This window comes from Oryx dammah, unplaced genomic scaffold (genome assembly GCF_014754425.2).
Source record: "Oryx dammah isolate SB20612 unplaced genomic scaffold, SCBI_Odam_1.1 HiC_scaffold_2, whole genome shotgun sequence".
NCBI classification, from domain to species: domain Eukaryota; kingdom Metazoa; phylum Chordata; class Mammalia; order Artiodactyla; family Bovidae; genus Oryx; species Oryx dammah.
In genome coordinates this window covers 135,990,927-135,997,451 of record NW_024070186.1, presented here as the reverse complement: position 1 = coordinate 135,997,451, position 6,525 = coordinate 135,990,927, and the positions used below count along the sequence as shown (strand labels likewise).

Sequence of the window (6,525 nt, the reverse complement as noted above, 5' to 3'; positions counted from 1 at the left end):
TTTCCTCCTCTAGGGGATCTTCCCAACCTAGGGATTGAACCTGCATTTCTTGCATCTCTTGCATTGACAGGTAGGCTCTTTACCACTCAGCCACATGGGAGGAAACAAGGAAGGTACCTGGCTGAAAACTAGTAAAAGGGCCTTATCAGACACTAAATCTGCCAGCACCTTGATCTTGGACTTCTCAGCCTCCAGAACCATGAGAAATAGAAGCCCCCAGTCTGTTTTGATTTTGTTACAGCAGCTCAAACTGACTAAGGCAGTGGCAATGTTTTTGCACTTAGCGACATGAAGCATTGAAGAAAGTGAGGGTCACGAGAAACAAAGAGACATTCACTTCATGCTATTAAAGCTGGCACAATCACTTTTTCTCTAACGTAAATCTTTACAAAGGAATTTTTAATCTTTTCAAAGACATTCAAGCCTTTGCATTCTGATCATCACATATCTACAACTATGGTGTTAATGGAGCAAAGAAACTCAGGAGCCCCAAATTAATTTTAAAATCATAACTGTATACCCTTGGGAGGAAAAATAAATGAGGGCCCAAATAATAAACTGATGAAACAGAGCAAATCCAGACAACAAAAGGTTTTTTTTTTCTTTTTTCTTTTAATCTTCAGTTAAAATGAGAGTTTAAAGGAAAGATTTCAAATAATTTGTGTTTTTCATTTGTTTTAAGCTTAAGAGATTTTTTTGATATTTAATTAATCTGTTTAGCTCTTTTGCAGGAGAATTTAAATTAAGTGTTAGAATAAATTGTTCATTGTATAAATTTATATTGGACACTGCTTGTTAGAGGACATAGAGAGGTTCATTGTCAAGAAATTCCTTTGCACATAATAAATATATCCAAAAGCTCTTTGGTTTTGTAATAGTGCATTTTATACTGTCAATATTTCTCCCTTAAATGAAATTGAAGAATGTTTTAAGCCTTTTCTTACTCTATATTCCACAGGTGTTCCAATAAAATTTTAAGAATTGTAAATATAAACATTTAATGCTGGTTTTTAAATATATGTTTACATGGTGTGGGTGGTCCCTAACAATTTTCCATGACCAATACTTATTATCAGAAGACTTGTTTTTTATCTCCCTAAAGATTTTTTTTTAAAGCCAAGATACTTTATTTTGACAGGTATGCCCGAATCAGTGTAATATCCCTATATATCTTTTATAATGAGCTGCTCATTGGTATTATTACAGAAAGAATGCCTAGTATATAATAAAATTCAAAATCACCCAATAAAGCAGCTTTGAAACTATGGCTATAACTTTTATTGAAGAATTTTAGATGGGAAATGGAACTGTTTAAAAAAATTATTTTATGTTGGCCTAAAAATTGGGGAATTCAGTTTAAGAATATTATCCTCTAGGTCTTAACTCTAAATTAATTGTCTGTGATATGGGGGATGTCACTACATCCTTGGATCTGAGTCCTTATAAAAGAAAAGAACTGGACCATATTGCATCCAGGAACATCCTTCTATTATGCTTATAAAAAGGCCATATAAAGGATCCAATCCATAAGTTGGGCTCTAAAGAACTAGAAGGATTTTGACACCTCAAGGATGATTTTTCTCCTGATTTCTATCATGTTGATTTCCAATTCATGTCTACTTTTCAAAGAATACCACTTGTTAGAATACAATCCCAAATCACATCACCAAGCAAAAGAGCATTTTGTAGTTGATCTCTACCGTTTCAGTGTTTCTAGCTTAAAGAAACGTTTTGTAGCAAGTAAACTCAGCTGCTCACTATATCCCAAACACACATCCATCCCTATGGTATCATGGACCATCTTATCATCCTAGCATCTCTCATTGGAATGTACCTCTCCCTTCTTTCAAATTTCATTTGTTTTTCAAGTGCTAACTCACATATATATTCCTCTATAAAATTTTCTTAAATGTCTATCTTCTACTTAACACCTCTTGATGGTTTCTGTTGCATTTGAGATATAATTTTGTCTCTGTAACATGATACACAAAGCTTTTTGTGACATGGCTCCTGTCTCTGTTGCTGCTGCTGCTGCTGCTAAGTCGCTTCAGTCCTGTCTGACTCTGTGCGACCCCATAGACGGCAGCCCACTAGGCTCCTCTGTCCCTGGGATTCTCCAGGCAAGAACACTGGAGTGGGTTGCCATTTCCTTCTCCAATGCATGAAAGTGAAAAGTGAAAAGTGAAGTCGCTCAGTCGTGTCCGACTCTTAGCGACCCCATGGACTGCAGCCTTCCAGGCTCCTCCATCCATGGGATTTTCCAGGCAAGAGTACTGGAGTGGGGTGCCATTGCCTGTCTCTAGTCTCCTCTATTAATGCATTTTAACAGATAGCAAACAATTTATAGTGTACCAAGCAGTAAGTCAAAATGATGAATCAGATGGTCAAGATCTCTGTCATCATGGAACTTGGTTCTAGTGGAAAAGATAGATGATAATAAGCAAGTAATACATTGAGAAGATAATTCCAGACAGTGATATGAAGGAAACAAAGCAGGAGAGTATATTTTGAATTGAGGAGAGAGAGGTGGTCAAAGAAAATGTCTGTGAGAAAAGGATAAAAAAGGTATTCTTTCAACAGAGTCTAAAAGATAAGATGTTAGACAAGCAAGAATTCAAGGGCAAAGCAATGCAAGAGGAAAAAGCCAGTGTCAGCAGTAGGACTGAGCTAGGTGAGAGATGTGATTGCAGATGACTACAGAGAAATGTTAACAAAGAATCAGACACATTGAGTGACTAACACTTTCACTTTTGGGCTTCCCAGGTGGCATAGCAGTGAAGAATCAGCCTGCCAATGCAGGAGATACAAGAGTTGCAGATTCCATCCCTGGGTCGGAAATATCCTCTAGAGGAGGAAATGACAATCCAGTCCAATATTCTTGCCTGGATAATCCCATGGACAGAAGAGCCTGGAGGGCTACAGTCCATGAGGTCACAAAGAGTTGGACATGACTGAGCAACTGAATGAGTACACTGAACCACAGAAATAGGCAGGGCCAGGTCAAGTAAGGTCTTATCCGCTGGACTATGTGGAATTTGGATTTTCTTCTCAGTGTATTAGGAAGTTACAGAATGGTTTAAGTGAGGAAATCATGCTCTGTCTTATATTTTTAGAAGATTGTTTTGGCTGCCGTGGATAGAATGGATTTTAGTGTTATAAAAAAGGAAGTTGGGAGAATAAGTCATTTCAGTAGTGAATTCATCTCACGTTTAAGCATCTGTCAGCAATGAGGAAGACTTAGGTTCAACTCCTGGGTCAGGAAGTTCCCCTGAAGAACATACTTCAGTATTCTTGTCTGGAGAATCCCATGGAAGAGGAGCCTGGCGGGCTACAGTTCATGGGACCGCCAAAAGTCAGACACGACTTAGCATTATCTTTCTTTCTTTCTTTCTTCTATCTTTTCTGCCTGGATGAAACTTGCAGAGTGGCTTTTCTACTAATAGAGGAGTTGGAAATGGAATTCTGTTTCATGAATAAAGACAATATTTTGGGTTAGTGGTGTTTCAGCGATGTGAAAGTCAAAGGAGATGAATGTTTTTAAAATGTAGTAATTTCAGCTGTGTTAAATGTCGCATTCATTAATTCATTTCATTTGTTCATCCACAAAATATTGGTTGAAAGTGAATATGTGTCAGACATAGTGCTAATTTCTGGGATTAGAGAGGTGACAAAAATTAGAGTTAAATAATGCTAAGAGTAGCTGAGGTATATAGGACATTTACTAAGTGGTAAGCTATTCCCACACTTGTTACACATGTAAATTTTATAGTTTTCCTCACAATGGCTTTTATGAATTGTATATTATTATTTGCCATTTTATAAATGTAGCAACTAAAACAAAGAGGTTAGAAATTTCACCATGGTCATTCAGCTATGACAAGGAAATAGAGTTTTGAACCTAGGGAGTCTAGCTCCAGAGGCTACACTGTGTTCTCATCAGTTTATAAAGCATCTTTAGAAAATAAAGCAGATATAGTCCTTATTTTCATGGAACCTACCATCTGGACATTAAGAAAAGTGATATGTAAGATTATAAAGAGGCATGGTAATAGCCAATGGTCATGGGTTTTGAGAGGGTAAATTTTGTGGTAACCTGAAATACTGACATCTCCATAATAACTTCAGTGAGCTAAAAAATTAAAAAAATGAGTACATAAGAGCAATGGATTTGAATTTTTTTAAAGAAATGGGCTAGTTAAAAGAATATCTTATCAAGGTAGTATATATAGGATAGAAAAACAATAAAGTCCTACTATATAGAATAAGAAACTATATCAGTATCCTATAATTAAGCCATAATGGGAAAGAATATAAAAAAAGATGGAGAGATACATATATATGAGTCACTTTGCTGTAGAGCAGCAACTTTGCTGTATAGCAGAAATCAATACAACATTGTAAATCAGTTATACTTCAATAAAACTTTTTTTAAAATCATAATGTAGGAGTAAGAATTGGAAAAAAAAAACTGTCATTAAGAGTGGAAGGCTCTGAATATGTTTATAGATAGAGCAAACGTGACAGTTGGACAGAAAAACAAGAGTCTAAAAAATAGGAAGAAATAATACCTGCAGGTTGGGATGATCTAATTACAGGTAAAGGAATTCTGTTTAGTACAGGAAAGAAAATTTTGTCTAGGTTTTGAAGCAAAGAGAAAGGAGATGATAAGAAATAAAATGAGGTAAAAATTAAGGACAGAATAAGTAATTCATATTACTTAGTCATATTAATAACATTTTCTTATGGAACATAAAACCATATATGTCATAACAAAGATCACTACATGGCATTGAAGCTCCACATAGGTACAACATTATTTGTTCTTTGCTGAAACAATACTGCAAGATAAATATCAAAACTATATTTTATAATTTGACATGTTACATAGAAATATCATACTTATGCTAACAACTCTGCATATTAATATAGAACACACCATCCCATATGCTCTACTACTCTTGTTTTCTTATTACATTCTTTGTAAAACATTGCAACTGAACAATAACACTTTCAGACATTCTCAGAGTCAATCTGGTTGAGATGCCTAATAATGTCAATCAATACCAGGCCCAAAATATATGACTTAGCAATGGCAATTTAGAAGGGATTATTATAGCATAGAAGCACACTTCTAGTCACTCAGGACTTGGGGTAACCTAGTATTGCCCCATGTAGCTAATATCACTTATATCTGAATATATCTACATAGCTCAATGCTAACTGTGAAGCCACGAATGAATGAGTGAATAAACAAACAAAGAAGGACTCAGAGAAGAGATTGAAAGAGAGAGAGAGAGAAAATGCTACCATAACTCCTCCATAAACCACTGTAATTGGTGAAATGTGCACCAATGTGTCTGCACGCTCATTACTCCACTGGGATTGGGTGTTACGCATCATCGTCAAGAACAGGTGTTGGCATCACTTACAGCTCATTCATCATCAGGCTGCAGCAGTGTTAACATATGCTGCTTTAGTGCTAATTGTGTTTGTTTTTACAATCAACGTTGATCTGCCCTTCATCATGCCAAAGAGATAAATGTTAGCTGAGGAAAAACAAACCAGGAGCATCATGTTTATATAGTTACCTAAATTCTCGCTCTCCTTCCCCTGTTCCCCCTGGCAAATTCTCGTGCCTAAAACCTGTAGAGTCTCAAAGATTTCAAATCCAAGATTCTGAAGTAAAGTATAGAGGGGGCATTTTTCAAGATGTATACTTGACATGAACTTATTGGAGAATGCCTGGTTAAATCCTTAAATTCTGATATTGATTGAATGTCACTGATTCAACTATAGATCCCTGAATCAATGGCTTCTATTTAACAATGACTTTAGAGATCAGGATTTAGAGACGATTGGATCTGAATCATGGACAGCCATCCTTGCTATTCAATTGTTACAATATAAGATCAGAATAAAATGTTTAGTGTGTGTGAAGTCGCTCAGTCATGTCCGACTCTTTGTGACCCCATGGACTGTAGCCTACCAGGCTCCTCTCTCCATGGGATTCTCCAGGCAAGAGTACTGGAGTGGGTTGCCATTTCCTTCTCCAGGGGATCTTCCTGACCCAGGGATCGAACCTGGGTCTCCAGCATTCCAGGCAGATGCTTTAACCTCTGAGCCACCAGGGAAGCAGAAGCATATAATCAGATATATACAGCAGTATTCATTGATTAGGTTTTCATTTAACATAGAGATTCAGTTTCCTGCTCCAGAATAGCTGTGCTTTTCATTAAATGTATCACTTGACTTTAGCTTAACAAATGAGAATCTGTTAATTAAGTAGTTCATTCACTTCTAATTTGCAATTTACATACCAACTGTTAGTTCTTAAATAGATTTCCTAGAATATTAGAGAAAGTTCTTTTCTTAAATGTCTATCTTATCTTTTTCCTTATGATGACAAAAGTTTTGCTAAGTCAAAGTAAATTTCAATGCAAATTCACTGCAAATATGATCATTCTTAAATTAGGGTATAAATAATTGAGGCTGTACACTAAGTAATTTTAGCAGCTAGATAATTTG

General features: G+C 36.0%; 1 non-coding gene across 1 annotated transcript; it reads right to left on the bottom strand.

The window, feature by feature from the left end:
* Positions 1–6,058: 6,058 nt before the first annotated feature.
* TRNAS-GGA lies at positions 6,059–6,131 on the bottom strand. The gene has a single exon. It is a non-coding gene; the product is annotated as a tRNA-Ser (tRNA).
* Between the last annotated feature and the right edge of the window lie 394 nt (positions 6,132–6,525).